Here is a 15,401-nt window from a genome sequence, read left to right as displayed (position 1 = left end):
AAGTCTACCCTTGGTCTGGCCTACAGTGGGCTCTGGGGCATAAATTGCACCTCAGGGTCGTCCCTGACTTGAAATAAGGGGGCCAGCCTTTCGTACCCCATTGTCAGCCATCACTGGCATGGGCTGTCCCAGGGTAGGAGTCGGAGGGGGTGACCCCCCAGAAGAAGTGGCCCTGATCAGTGAGGGCAATTTTGCAGAGAAGGGAGCAGCTGTTGAGGGGACATCAACCCTACGGGAGCAGGGGGATGGGAGTGCCTACCTGGGAGAAGGGATCTGGATGGGGCTCCAAAAAGACCTACCACAGTGTCCTAGGAGGGTTCCTGCTTTCAGGGGTCTGAGAGGTTGTCCCTCATGCACTGAAGTCAGAATGCAGACTTTATAGCTGCCTCAAGTTTCATTCACTTGGTAATTCATGTATTCATTCAAAAGATATTGATTGAGCAGCTCCTAAGTTCCGGGGCTTTGCTAAGCCCGGCAGATACAGTAGAAAGCAAAAAGGTGCCCTTAGGGACCTCATAGCCTAGCGCAGGTGACAATATTCATCAAATAATCACACCAAAAGACAGAGGTCTCTGAAGAGAAGGAACTCAGTTTTGTGAGGGTGTATAACAGAGGGACCAGGTATGCCTGCGGGTTTAAGGAAGGCTTTCTGGAGAGGAGGCTTTTGAATATAGGTCTGAAGGATAAGATGTTACCGGTGAAAGACAGGTTTGTAATTAGGTGGCTCTCTTCCTACTTCTGACATTATCGTTCTGCTACAATGTGAGGGAGAACCACTGCCTTAGAGCTGTTGGCAGTCATTTACACTTGAGTATGAATGAGATTTAAATTCTTTTCTAAGAGTGTTGAAGGGGAATGAAGAGAAACTCTTGGGTGGGGCGGGGGAGACTGAATAGAGAAAAGTTATTTTAAAGAGGAAGAAAAAGGGAGCTGGGCAGAAAAGGAAGGGCTTTGAGAAAAATGTGCTGATTTTGTATCTTGCTGCAGCTGCCCACCTTCTCTCATGACTTCGCTTCCTCCTCTCTTTCACAGGCTTTGGAAGCTGGTGGCAAGAAGCTTAGCTTGGAGCTGCCCGTGGCCAGGGTCTGCCTTTCCGGAAGCCAGAGATGGCAGCTGCCTATGCAACATGATATAGAATCCTCTCTGCAGGGTCCCACAGCCCGATGGCAAGAGATTCCTGCCCTCCCCACCCCCACATTAGCATGTGAAAGCCTAGGCTGGGACTCCTGGGAGCTGGGTTCTCCTTCTGGCTCTCTTCTTCTGACCTTGGGCATGTCCCTTCCTTTCTCGCACACAGGAGGGGGTTGGACTCAACTCTTCTGAGGCCCATGCACTCCTTACTGTCCACTTGTTTCTTCCTTACTCCCTATTGCCCTGCTAAGGTCACAAACTCATGCTGGTGACCTGACCCCTTAGGAGGGCTCGAGGTACCTGGAGCCTGGGCTGGCTCCTCCCTCTGCCCTCTGGCTGGCAGAGATTGTGGCCCGGGAGTTGGGAGGGAGAAGGACACTGGAAAAGGTCTCTGGCCCCCGTGGCCCTTTAAATGCTGCCACAATGACTCCTGCTCCCCAGATTGCTGCCTGCGGCTGTCAGACACGCGTCAAGGTCAGGGGTGTGCATCTGCCCTAGACACAGCAATAATGGCTTCTAATGGACTGTAAACAGGTGAAGTTTGCTGCAAAGATGCTGTCACTGCTGCTGGAGTAATAAAAGCTCCTTTTTTTTTTTTTTTAACCCTCTCCTGGATTTCGATCATGCCCTAAGTGCGCTGTTTCCAGAGAGCGCCTTCTCCGAAGACCTTCTTGCCTGGCGTCTCGTCCACCCTTAGCTACAGGTCAAGAGGAAGGATGTCCACTTTGCAGATAGGGGGAGACTCAGAGGGGAAAGAGGCTTGCCTGGGGTGTCAGGGCTCTGATGTGGCACAGTCAGACCAGAACTCGAGGCTTGTTTGGTCTTGTAGCCCAAGCGGCTATGACACCCTGTCTGCAGCCCTCTAGTGATTTGATTTGCATTGACCTTTGCCGGGAGCTGCAGGAGAGAGAAAAAGTGACCACGGAACCCAGAGTTCTAGAAAGGAAAGTGAAGGTCTTTGAACTGGACCGACCTACGTTCAAATCCTTATCTACCTTTTACTTGCTGTGTGACTTTGGGCCCGTTAACTAAACTCTCTGAGCTCCAGCTTCCTCATTTCTAAACTGAAGCAGTAGGAAGATTGCGAGGGTTGAAGGAAATCATGTGCCTGAGATGCTGGGCACAGAGGTCTCAATAAAGGTCAGGCCCCTCTGCAGCCCCCCGCGCACCCCCACCCCCGATTTGTGTAAATCTGAGATGTCTGAGGCCTCCATATGGAAGTGACCTTAGCACTGGGGCTGGCAGATGGAGAGCAGTGACCCAGGTCCCCACACCCACCCCTCCTCAGCACAGCGTCCCCAAGGTCACCAGGCGCCAGGCAGGCCGAGAGCAGCCCCGCTCTCCCTCCCTCCAGGCCTGGGCTGGAGGGCTGGAGTGAAGGCAGTGAGGGCCATAAATAAGGCCAACGAGGAAGCAGTAATTCGGCGGCCACTTCCCGTCACGCTGTTACTTTTAGTGCCACCAGCGTCCCAGACCAGGCTGCAGGGCGGAGGTTGGACGGCTCCTACCGGGGGACCGTTTGTTCTGAGCCTGTTAGATGCCAGGCAGGGAGGTGAAGGGAAGGAGGGCAAAGGCGAGGGGGAGGGGGAGCGGGCCCTCCCACCCCCTGTCCCAGCGGCTCTCCACGCTGCCCATCACCCTCCAGATGAGATCTGTCTCCTCTCACGGACTCCAGAAGAGGGGCCTTCCTCCTCGGCTGTGGACACACCCACGTTCATGCTGCGGTCACCTCCCAGTCTGTTTCTGTCCTTACCCCTCTCATCGTCTGACAGCCTCCATCCCTTATTCGCTCACTCTGCTGTGGCCTGTTTCCCTCCAGCAGACTGTCCCCTCCGTCACCAGACTCCCTGAGGGCAGAGAGTTTTGTGTTTTGCTTATGGCTCTGTTCCTAGCACCTAGAACAGTGCCCAGCACATAGTAGGTGCTCAGTAAAGTGCGGGATGTATTTACTCGCTCTATCTCATACTCCATTCAAAGCACATTGATGCTAATAAATGCAACTACCAGTCCTGAGAATAGGGTCAAGGGCTGGTGGAATCTCAATGAACCATAGTCCTTTTCTTCCCTCTCCCCACCCACCATGAAGTGGTGGTGGGGCGGAGAGGGGGGAGGGGGGAAGGCAGGGGGGGCTCGGGTCTCCCAGCAAAGTGGCACAACAGAGGAGTTACAATTACTCACTCTGGAGTCAGAATGCCTGGCCTTACTTGGCCTACCTTGGGAGAGTGTCCTATAGCTCTGAGCCTCGGTCTCTTCATCTATAAAGTGGGGATGGTCAAAGGTGTCGTAAAGCATCAATTAAGGATGCACTTGAATGTGCTTTAGCATGGCAGCAGTTACCAGGAGAGCTCAGCAAACAGTGGATGGTGACCTACGATGACTGCGGCATGTGCTCTAATGGCAGAGAAGACCATGTGCTGAGGGACCACCGGGAAGGAGCAAGTGATCCTGAAGGGGAAGTTCAAGGGCATAGGCTCTGAGGAAGCAGCACATGAGCAGGGCATCCGGGAGCAGCGTGTTCCTGGTGGAGGAAACAGCAGGGGCAGAGGCACAGAGAGGGGTGGGCTCCTGGGGTGTGTATGTGTGTGTGGGGGGGAGGGGGTGAGGAGGGAGGAGGTGGGAGCGGGGCAGGCGGGGTCGGGGGTGAGGTCGAAGGATCCTTGATTCTGAGTGAAGGAGTTTGGACCCGGTCCCAGGGGTGTGGGTGCCACTGGAGGGGTTTGAGCAGGGGGGTGGCATGGCTGACTCTGGGATTTTTAACATCTGTCTGAGCTTGGGGGTGGGGGACAGGTGGCAGGGAGGGCTGCTAAAAGGGAGCCGATGTTCTAGGTAGGAGAAGCTGAAGCTTTTCTGAATGCCAGGGGGGCAGCGGCACTCGGACCCAGATTCCCCGCTGATGGGCATGGACCACCCGGGATGTCCACCCACCCCCACCCCTATTCCGCAAGAGGATAGGGAAGGGAAGGAGAAAGAAAACCTGGAGTTTCTGTCCCCTCCTCTCCCGTCAGTCAACAAGGCCTCTCTGGGCTTTGGTCTACGCCCACCTACCCAATCTCAGCTCTACCCCTCGGGAGGAAGTTCTGGAATCAGACAGACATGGTGCACCAGACCCAATTCGTGCACCTTCCCAGGCTGACTCAGTCCCACCTGCCCGCTCCTGCTCAGTGCCCGGCCCTTTGCCTCATCTTCTAGCCCAGCGGCCTCGGTCTCCCCTTCCCCCCGGGTAAAGACCAGCCTTCAGCATGGCCTCCATCAAGCTGAGCTGCGACGGCTGACCCTTGGGTCCATCCTCATCTGAGGGAGGCTCTGGCTCCTTCTGCCACTTTCGAGTTCAGGTAAAGCACCACGTGCGGGGCTTGGGGTCTGGCTTCCCCAGGGGCTTCTCGGAGGTGCCAGCTCACGCCATCCATGGGGCACGCTGGGAATCCTGAAGTCAGGAGAGAGGGGAGCCTCGAACTCACGGACCGTTCCAAAGAACGGAGGCTCCGTGTGGCTTGTGCACGTGCTACCCACACGGCCCAGCACCCCGCTGCGTGGCTCAAATCTGACCAGCTCAGACACGTGTCATCTTGTGTCACCCTCCTCCCTACCTCACTTCCCTTTCCCCTTCGTTCTTGCTGTCCTAGAATTGCACCCCCATGAAGTGTGTAAGCTTTGCTTCCACCTTTGGATTTAACCACGAAGTCATCTCTTCTTGCTGAAGGATCTGGGGCAAGTTAAGGAGCCTCTCTGAGCCTCAACTCCCTCAACTACAAACGGTGATAATAAAAGTCCCTATATCACAGCGCCGGGTTAAATATGCAGAGGGCTTACGTTTCCCGGGCTGGGGCATCGCTTTTCTTGGTGTCAGACATGGGCACCTGCTATTTTTGTTGCCAGGAGCTCTCTTAGGACAACACCCATTCATCCTTCCTGTTGACCTCAGATATCATCTCCTGGGGGCGCACTACCTGCTCCCCCATCCCGGCCCCTCCTCTGGACTCCCTGTCTTCTTTACCTCCTCCCTGATTTCACTGAACCTTGTACTGCGTTTGCCTCTCCGGCCGGGCAGAAAACTCCCTGAGGGCAGGGCTGTGGGTTTTGCCCTCCTTCATCGCCCTGGTACATAGCACGGTGCCTGGAATAGAGGATGTGCTATACGAGTGGTGTGCAGAGCTCCTTTCCATGAGTGAAGGAACACATCCCCTTGTCCATTTCTTGCCATCGTTCTGCATCGTAGGGATCATCATCTCCATCTAATTTTCTGACACATCCATTGATCCTTTTACCTTTCTAAATTCCTTCCTTCTGCTTTCTTTGGATATATTTTGTTATATCTCTAGCATCTTAAGTGGACATGAAAAAAATTTTCTTTAGGGGCACCTGGGTGGCTCAGTCAGTTAAGCGTCCGACTTCAGCTCAGGTCATGATCTCACAGTTCGTGGGTTTGAGCCCCGCGTCGGGCTCCGTGCTGACAGCTCAGAGCCTGGAGCCTGTTTCAGATTGTCTCCCTCTCTGCCCCTCCCCCGTCTGTGCTGGCGCGCGTGCGCTCTCTCTCTCTCTCTCTCTCTCTCTCTCTCTCTCTCTCTCTCTCAAAAATGAGCAGGGGAGGGGCAGGGAGAGAAGGAGACACAGAATCCGAAGCAGGCTCCAGGCTCTGAGCTGTCAGCACAGAGTCCGACATGGGGCTCAAACCCACGAACCGTGAGATCATGACCTGAGCCGAAGTCGGACGCTTAACCGACTGAGCCACCCAGGTGCCCCTTAAGTTGACATTTTAATTGATTACTTTTTTCAATCTTGCTTCCTAACAAGTGCATGAAAGGCTAACCATTTTCCTCTATATATTATCTTGTCGCTACGCCACCAATTTGAATGTGACATACTCTTATTGCCTTTCAGTTCTAAATGGCTCATATGTTATCTCCATTTTACAGATAAAGAAACTGAGAATCAAAGGGGTGAAGGCACCTGCCCAAGGCCCCAAAATGAGAAAGAGGCAGAGCTGGGATCTGAGCCCAGGATTCCAGGGCCCATCCTCTCTAATTCTCTCATTCCCTCTGTCTGCTTTTATTTATTTAAAAAAAAAATTTTTTTTTTAACATTTATTCATTTTTGAGACAGAGAGAGAGACAGAGCATGAATGGGGGAAGGTCAGAGAGAGAGGGAGACACAGAATCTGAAACAGGCTCCAGGCTCTGAGCTGTCAGCACAGAGCCCGACGCGGGGCTCGAACTCACGGACTGCGAGATCATGACCTGAGCCGAAGTCGGACGCCCAACCGACTGAGCCACCCAGGCGCCCCCCTCTGTCCGCTTTTAATTAAATCTTTTATTTTGAGATAATTGTACATTCAAATGCAGTTGTAAGAAATAATGCAGAGAGAAACATGCACCCTTTACCCAGTTTTCCCCAGTGATAACATCTTGCACAATTACGTGCAACAGCACCACTAGGAGGTTGGCATAAAATCCACCGATCTTATTTGGACTTCCCCAGTTTTGCGCGTGCGTGTGCGTGTGTGTGTGTGTGTGTGTGTGTGTGTATGCATGAGGGGGGGTGGTTCTAACAATATTATCATATGTACCAATTCTCTTTGCATTGTAAGATGTCACCTCCTACTATCTCAGGATCCCGAGGATCATCTCTGCCAAGCGAGGGCTCGCATACTCTGTTCCCGGGAACAAGCCACACACTGCTGTGTCCTTTCCTTTGCCTCTGGGCTTGAGCCTCATCTGAGCTTCCCTTCCGGGGCCCAAGCCCTGTACAGCCAGAGCCCAGACTTGACTGCTGCTGGCCGACAGTGAGCATCCCTGAAACCCTGTCCCGGATTATTTCTACCTCTAGTTGATCCCTATAGACCAGCCCTAAGCTGACCACTCCTTTTGCAGGCTGTTGGCCCGTGTGAGTATAAAGCTGGGAGCCTGCCCAATGTGGCTTGGGGACATCTAACAGCCCTGCCCTCCTCAGCAGCTCTCACTGAGGACTGGGCCTCCCCCTCCAGCGCAGCGGGGTGCTGGGCCGTGTGGGTAGCACGTGCACAAGCCACACGGAGCCTCCGTTCTTTGGAACGGTCCGTGAGTTCGAGGCTCCCCCTCTCTCCTGACTTCAGGATTCCCAGCGTGCCCCATGGATGGCGTGAGCTGGCACCTCCGAGAAGCCCCTGGGGAAGCCAGACCCCAAGCCCCGCACGTGGTGCTTTACCTGAACTCGAAAGTGGCAGAAGGAGCCAGAGCCTCCCTCAGATGAGGATGGACCCAAGGGTCAGCCGTCGCAGCTCAGCTTGATGGAGGCCATGCTGAAGGCTGGTCTTTACCCGGGGGGAAGGGGAGACCGAGGCCGCTGGGCTAGAAGATGAGGCAAAGGCAGAGGCCGGGCCGGGCACTGAGCAGGAGCGGGCAGGTGGGACGGAGTCAGCCTGGGAAGGTGCACGAATTGGGTCTGGTGCACCATGTCTGTCTGATTCCAGAACTTCCTCCCGAGGGGCAGAGCTGAGATTGGGTAGGTGGGGGTAGACCAAAGCCCAGAGAGGCCCCGTTGACTGACTGGAGAGGGGAGACTTTTTCTGCAGGGTCCTTAATGCCGGGCAAAATGGCTTGCACCAAAGGCAGCTCAGAACAAGCCAGATCCTGCTGGCGGGGGTGGGCCCAGCGACCTCTGACTGGCCGAGGGGCTGCCCTACCGCCCCACCCAGCTTCCCCTCCCCCCAGGGCCAGCCACGGCCGCCTGCAGCGCACATCCTTCAGCATGACATTGGAACATCACTGGGGGAGTGGAGGGTGACGGAACGCCATCCAGGACGGTAATGGCTCCAGCGCCAGGAGGAAAATGACATAAATAATATCCCATTAGAGGCGCCGAGCTGCTCTGCTGAGTGCCTTGTTTTGCTGGCAACATTATGGGCTTCATAAACAGACTCATCTATTTTCCAGGCCTTGCTCTGGCTGAGGTGGGGTGGTGGGGCTGGGTGCTAGGGAAGGTGACTGGGGGCTGCTGAGGCGCTGAGGGGCAGGGTCCAGTCACTGGAGCCCACCACAGTCCACCCCTCCAAGCCCCAGCCCACACAGCTCCCTCCGCATCACCAGGCCTGCCCGTCCACTCCCATCTCCAGACTTTGCACATTCTCCCCGTCTCCACCTGGAACCCTCTCCCAGCTCAGACTTTAGAAGGGTCAACTTAGGTGATCCCTTCTCCATGCAGCCTTCTTTGATTTCCCACGCATCGGTGACCTCAAGGCTCCCTTAGCTCTTGGTGAGGCGGCCGGGCATACTGGAAGAAGCCTGGTGACGGACAGATTTGGTTTCAAAACCTGACTGCCACTTATAAGCCTCGTGACCCTGGGTAAGTCCTCTCAACTCTCTGAGCCTCAGTTTCTCTTGTGGAAGGTGGTGATAACAGTATACACTTGTGGAGAGAAATATCTTTGAGGCTTCTCTGACATACAGTAGATTTCCATAAGTAATTGTTCTTCTGTTGCCCTTTGTTTTGTGCGTCGACATGGGGGTTCTCCTCTCCCCAAGGGGACAGTGTATTTTCCCGTCTCTGACCCTCCAAGAGTCTTGTCTTGGCCTTTGTGCACAGCAGATCTTCAGGGCAGCCTTCGAGAATGTAGCTAGAAGGACTCAAGGTCAGGAATATGAGCTCTGGGTCTTGTCCCAGCTGGAACACTGATGAGCTATGTGACCTTGAGGGAGTTCCTTCTCCTCTCGGGGCCGCTCTTCCTCCAGCTGGAAAATAAGAAGACATTTGTGATCGCTCGTAGGTCTCATTTCCAGGATCTGGCTTTGGGGTCAGAGAGAATCTTGCTAGGCTCCTGCTCTACTGTGTGTCCGTGGGCAAGGACTAAACATCTCTGAGCCTCAGTTTTTTTGCCTGCTAAATGGAGGTAATGAAGCCCACATTACAGGGTTGGTGTGATATTTTAGTAAGCTCATCAGTTTGGTGGTATTTACTGAGCACCCGTTATATGTCAGGCACTATGCACCGTGTTGGGGGTGTAACAGTCCCGGGCTGGTGAGCGACACAACGATCCCTTCCCCCTTTACAAAGCTCCCGTTTTAGTGGAAAAGACACAAACATTAACCACCGCATAAATAACTGTATGATTACCAACCGTGATATGTGTCATGAAGAAACATAAAACAGAACTACAAGGACCTGCCCTAATGCTCCTGGTTTGGGAGGGCTTCCCTGAGGAGGTGACTACGTCCTCATTGTGAGCTGATTACCTATTGCCGCATGACAAGCGAACCCTAGTGGCTAAAACAATGGCAATGATTTTGTTGTTGCTCATGGTGTCTGTAAACCAGGAGCGCAGCAAGGGCTCCGCCGAGTCCCTCATGAGGTTTCATTCGGATGGTGGCTGGGTTGGGGCAGCTGTGGGCCACCGGGCATCTCGGTCTCTCTACACGTAATCTCAGGGCTTCTCCATGGGTCTCTCTGCAGAGGCTAGCTTGGCCTTCCTTATAACATGACATCATCTGGCTCCAGAGCCAGTGTCCTTGACCTCAACTCGGAAGTGTCCCGGTGTCACTTCTACTGCATCCTATTGGTCATGAATGCACTATGAATGAAGAGGAGGAGTGTCAAGGTCACACTTCCTGAAGAACATGTTGGATAAAAGATATCGTTGTGACTATCTTTGGAAAATACCATCTGCCACTGATCTAAAGCATGAGGAGCAGTTAAGTAGAGAAAGCAGAGGGACAGTTGGTGCAAAGGCCCTGGGGTAGAAGAGCATATCTGGCTTAGAACCGAGGAAGCATTCACGGACACAGTGGTGAATGCAACAAAAATCCACGTCCTTTAGGAGCTTATGTTCTAGTGGGAGCTTATGTTCTAGCTTATGTTCTAGCTCAAGACAGACAATAACTAAATACACAAATGCATAAACAGCACAATCTGGGGTTGGGTGAGTGCTGGGAAGGTCATATATTGGGTGCTGTGATAGAGTGAGCTTAGAGGCTGGGGTATTATTTCAGGCTGGGAAGACCTTCCTAGCGAAGGTGGCCAGTGAGCTGACGTCTGTGGATGAGAAGGAGCTGGCCAGTCCTTCTTGCAAAGAACTAGGGAAAGAGTTTTTCCACTAGAGGGAACAGCATGTGCAAAGGCCAAGAGGCAGGGAAGGTCTTGGCAGTGTGACTGGAGCTTGGTGAACAAGTGGGCAAGCTGGTGCGACATGACGTTGTATAGGGAAGGGGAGGCCACATTTTGTAGGGCCCTGCAAGGGTTCAAGTGTGATAGGGGGCCACTGGTGGGTTTAAGCAGGGGAGTCGTGTTGCCCTGATTTTGTGATAAAGCTCCCTCTGTCTGCTGGGTGGAGAATGGAGAGCCGGAGCAGGAAAGGAAGCAAGGAGCCCTGGTGAGAGGTGATGGTGGCCTGAACCAGGATGGTCGTAAGCAGGTGACGCTGAGAAATGGATGGGACTGGGGGACAGAACCAACAGAACCCGGTGATTGGATGTGGAATGTGAGGAAAAGGAGAAGAAAGAGGACCTTCAGGCTTCTGGTAAAGTTAAATCTTATTTTACAGCCCAGAGAAGTTAAGTGACCAGCCCACAGTCACACAGCACGTCCATGGTACCATCAGAAACAGAAGCCAGACCTCATGCCCAGAATCCGGTGTCGCCCTCTGGGCCAACCCTGGGCCTGGGATGCCACTGTCATGGGACTCTTGGTCCTCTCTGTGTCTCTCCTGCCCTACCCCTCCCATCACCTCCCCTCTCTCCTCCTGGGACGCTGGCGGCTCTGGCTGACGCAGGCCCAGCAGGTGTGCCTTGCCAAGCTGTCGACATGATGAACAGCCTCCCTTGGCCGAGCAGATAACGGTACACACACAGGTCAGGGGGGGCCCGTGTAGCCCATCCATCAGGCCCAGGAGCGGGCGGAGGGCCGGCACACCCTCTTGCCTGTTATCTGCCACGAATGTGTTTTTCCCCCAAGGTTAACAGGAAGAGTGACGGCCCGGCACCTGACATCAGCAGGGCTGGTGCTCGAAGGAGCCAGCCAGCACCCCCCACTTCCTCAGCCTCTGAAGGCTCCTTCCAGCCTTCCCCAGAGGCAAGGCCTGGCCTCCTGGGTACGAAGTCGCTCAGAGCCACTGAGCTGCAGACACTTCAGGCCTTGAGCATCGAGTCTTTGAAGCTCAGATGTACCGAATCCTCGTGTCCTTTAGGCAGGATTGTGCGGTGGTTAAACACACGGACTCTTGGACCCTGCCTAGCCCTCTTGGGTTCACATCCCAGTCCTGCCGCTTATTAGCTGTGTGATCTAAGTCAAGTTGCTTATCATCTCTGCGTTTCATTATGAAGATAACGAGGTTATTCTTTATCCATATCCATTATGGGGATAACCCCGGGTGGTGGTAGTGATGAAAGGAGCTACTCTTTGTGAAGTGCTTAGAACGTTGCCTGGCGCAGAGCACCTTGCTTGTGTGGGTAAAGAGTTCTTAAAGACACAGAGTCTTAAATTCTAAGTCATAGAGACACAGAACCTTAAGACCTTTGAATCTTCTTAGGGACATGAATTTTTCAGAATCTCATTATCTTAGACTATTACAGTCACACCTGCAGGGGGCGTGCTGAGGGAGGGCTTAGCTGGGGTTGAACTCCGTAATTTCCATCTTCTCTTCTGTTCTTTCCAGGGACAATTGCTAGTATCCCGATGAAATTGTCAGGTGTTCTGCAAGTATAACGTCAAGTCCCCCTTCCAACCAATTTATTGTACTCACATAGAAATTCTTGGGCATCCCCTGTACAGCATTTCACAGTCTCTATATATCTTTCCATCCATCCACCCATCCATCCATCCATCTATCCCTCCATCCATTCATCCAGACATCCCTTCATCTCCCTCCTTCCTTTCATCCACCCATCCATCCATCCATCCATCCATCTATCCCTCCATCCATTCATCCAGACATCCCTTCATCTCCCTCCTTCCTTTCATCCACCCATCCATCCATCCATCCATCTATCCCTCCATCCATTCATCCAGACATCCCTTCATCTCCCTCCTTCCTTTCATCCACCCATCCATCCATCCATCCATCCATCTATCCCTCCATCCATTCATCCAGACATCCCTTCATCTCCTCCTTCCTTTCATCCACCCATCCATCCATCCATCCATCTATCCCTCCATCCATTCATCCAGACATCCCTTCATCTCCCTCCTTCCTTTCATCCACCCATCCATCCATCCATCCATCCATCCATCTATCCCTCCATCCATTCATCCAGACATCCCTTCATCTCCCTCCTTCCTTTCATCCACCCATCCATCCATCCATCCATCTATCCCTCCATCCATTCATCCAGACATCCCTTCATCTCCCTCCTTCCTTTCATCCACCCATCCATCCATCCATCCATCCATCTATCCCTCCATCAATTCATCCAGACATCGCTTCATCTCCCTCCTTCCTTTCATGCACCCATCCATCCATCCATCCATCCATCTATCCCTCCATCCATTCATCCAGACATCCCTTCATCTCCCTCCTTCCTTTCATCCACCCATCCACCCATCCATCCATCCATCCATCCTCTATCCACTCATCCATCTATCCATTCACCCAACACTATTTGAACATCTGTTACATACAAGGCACTGGGTTGGGTTATAAAGGGGTATGAATTGGCTTCAGTTTCCACGTGCTCTGAACTTCCAGTCCAGCAGGCCAGAAAAGATACAGACACAAGCCAGCCAATACAAGATTGGCCATATTCAGTAGGGCTAAAAGCCACACAGAGTGACAGAAAGATAACTCTCCTTTCTGCTGGGGCTTCAGAGGCGACTTCCTAAAGAAGGTGGGTCTTGAAGGGTCAAGAGGTGACTTCATAAGGAAGGTGGCTCTTGAAGGACCCTGTCTTGATGACATCACAGGTGGCTTCATGTTTCAAGGGGAGGGGAGAACCATTAATAGGGCTGGGGGGAGGAGAACTTTGGGGGGCGCTAAACCCCATTTAGTTCAACTGAATGGTGCTAAGAGGTTCCCTTCCAATACTGTGTGAAATATTGTTGCAATCCCTGCTTGCATACCTCTAGGCCAGAGAGGCTCACTATAAGATAAGAAGAAGGCTTCCAGAACCCCACTGTACTCTAGGAGTTTAACAGCCTTTCCAAACTTAATTTGACTCAGTCTTTTTTTCAAGACGTATCTTGAGGAACATACTCTGTGAAATGATGTTTTTTACCCTGCAAACTTTAAGGATACACCCCACCTTCTTCGAGTTGTCCCCCAGATCATAGCACATGGAGATGGGAGGGCAGGAGTGGGGGAGAAGCTATTTTCTTTGCTCTCGACTTTTCTAAGCATCTTCAGGAGCCACATCTCCTCCATGGTTCCTGGTCCTGCAAAGACAGCCCCTCCCTCTGGGTTTCCAGCTCCTTCCAGGCAGCCCCAGCTCCTGGGCTCTCATAACACCACTTCCTTTCTCTGTCCCTCTGACCTTTGGGTCCTTCCTCCCCCCCTCCCCCAGCATCCCATTCACATGCTGTGACACTTACTGTGACACCCATAAAAGAGCCTTTGGAAATGCTAACTTGGGGGATAAAATCTGTATACACATTCAAGCACGGAGGCCCTCAAAGATACAAATATCAGCTACTTCTGCTAGATGATGAAATAGTAATTAGGGCTTTTAGGGAATGAAAATAATGCATCTCTTGTTTCACTCTAAAATGACCACATTTTTTCATAAATCTTGTCCTGGGAGGGCAGGCGATGGAGTTCACTCTGGTAACTTTACAAACTGTGCGAGTCGTTCATTCATTCATTCGACCAGCATTGAGAGCAGCTTCTTCCATTCTGTGCCGCATCCTGGCACCGGGAGCTCAGAGATTTCTCCAGCTTGTAAAGAGATCCTTTCAATAATGTGTAGGATCAATGGGTCCTATATATTGAGAGCCCAAAGAGAGGCTGCCTATGTGGGACCACCTGGGAAGGCTTCCAGGAGGAGGTGAGGCTGAATCTGAGGTTGAATAGAGTAGAATGAGGAGTGGAATCTGAAAAAGTATATAGAAATTACCAGGAAAGGGAACCCCTATAAGCACGGGGGCTCCAAAAACTAGCCTGGCTTTGGCCTTGACTCCTTGGGATGAGTCCACCTTCGGCCCAATAAGGAGGCAGAAGTAAACTGAGATGCTCTGGCTCCTAGGGCTTACTAGTGTTTACCACTTTCGCTAGGAGTTTGGGGTCCGTGGGAGGCACTCTGGGCCGGGAGTCAGACGACCCTGGAAGCAAGCCCAGTCCCCCCACCCGCAAGCAGGTGACCTTGAGTAACTCACACCCCCTCTCTGAACCTCAGCTCCCTCGTTGGTAAATTGGAGATAACAAGCTTACTGCACTGGGCTGATGGGAAGGGCAAGGGAGATGATGGATGGAGAAGCGCTCTGTAAGCTGGTAAGTGTTTTATAAACTGCAGAGTGCGGTACATACTGTAAAACCTTGCATATATGCATATGTTAGCTGCTCGTCTTCGCCTAGGACACAGCCCACAACAGAGACAAAGAATTGCAGGACCAAATTATTCTGCCACCTTTGGAGCTTTGTTCCCCTGTCTCTTGAAATCGTTTGGGTCTTCCTGAGGCCCCTTATTCATATGCCATCACCCTGAGAGGTGTTAATCCTTATTGGCTGATACGTTAGTTAGTGCTGGCACTTTCATTAACAGTAACACCTTTAGTTAGCAGCTAACTCCTTAACAGGAACCACCCAGCATTCAGCTGAGAGAAGAGCCTTCAGGAATGGGGCCAAGAGGGACTCTTCATGGTCTTGAGGCAGGAGGGGGCGCAAAAAGGGGTTCTGAGAGGATAGAAGAGGCTCCAGGAGAGACATCCTCGACAGGAATGACAGTTGCCAATGGACAATTCCGTCACCTGTCCCTTAGGCTGAGCCCCCACCCCCCTCCATGTACCTGAATCATCTCTGCCATCTTCCATAGCTGAAAGCCTTGGACTTCCCACGGTAAGCCTCAGTTTCCTCCTCCACTAAATGGGCCACTCAACCCTCCTTTGGGGTCGCCATGACTAACACCCTGTTTTTCAAGTGTGCTGTGTATTTGCAGATGGTACATAAACGTGTCTCATTTTAATAGTGGTGCCGTTGTACCAGTCAGCTTATAAGTTTATTTATGTATTTTGGCTTTAAAAATGTTTTTGAGTGTTCATAAGTTTATTTATTTGTTTTGAGAGAGAGCGCGCGCGAGAGCACGGGGGAGGGCAGAGAGAATCCTAAGCAGGGCTCGATCTCACCAACCGTGAGATCATGACCTGAGCCGAAATCAAGGGTC

This window comes from Panthera tigris, chromosome A3, assembly GCF_018350195.1.
Source record: "Panthera tigris isolate Pti1 chromosome A3, P.tigris_Pti1_mat1.1, whole genome shotgun sequence".
NCBI classification, from domain to species: domain Eukaryota; kingdom Metazoa; phylum Chordata; class Mammalia; order Carnivora; family Felidae; genus Panthera; species Panthera tigris.
The sequence above is the reverse complement of the archived record's forward strand: the minus strand, read 5'-3'. Positions refer to the sequence as shown.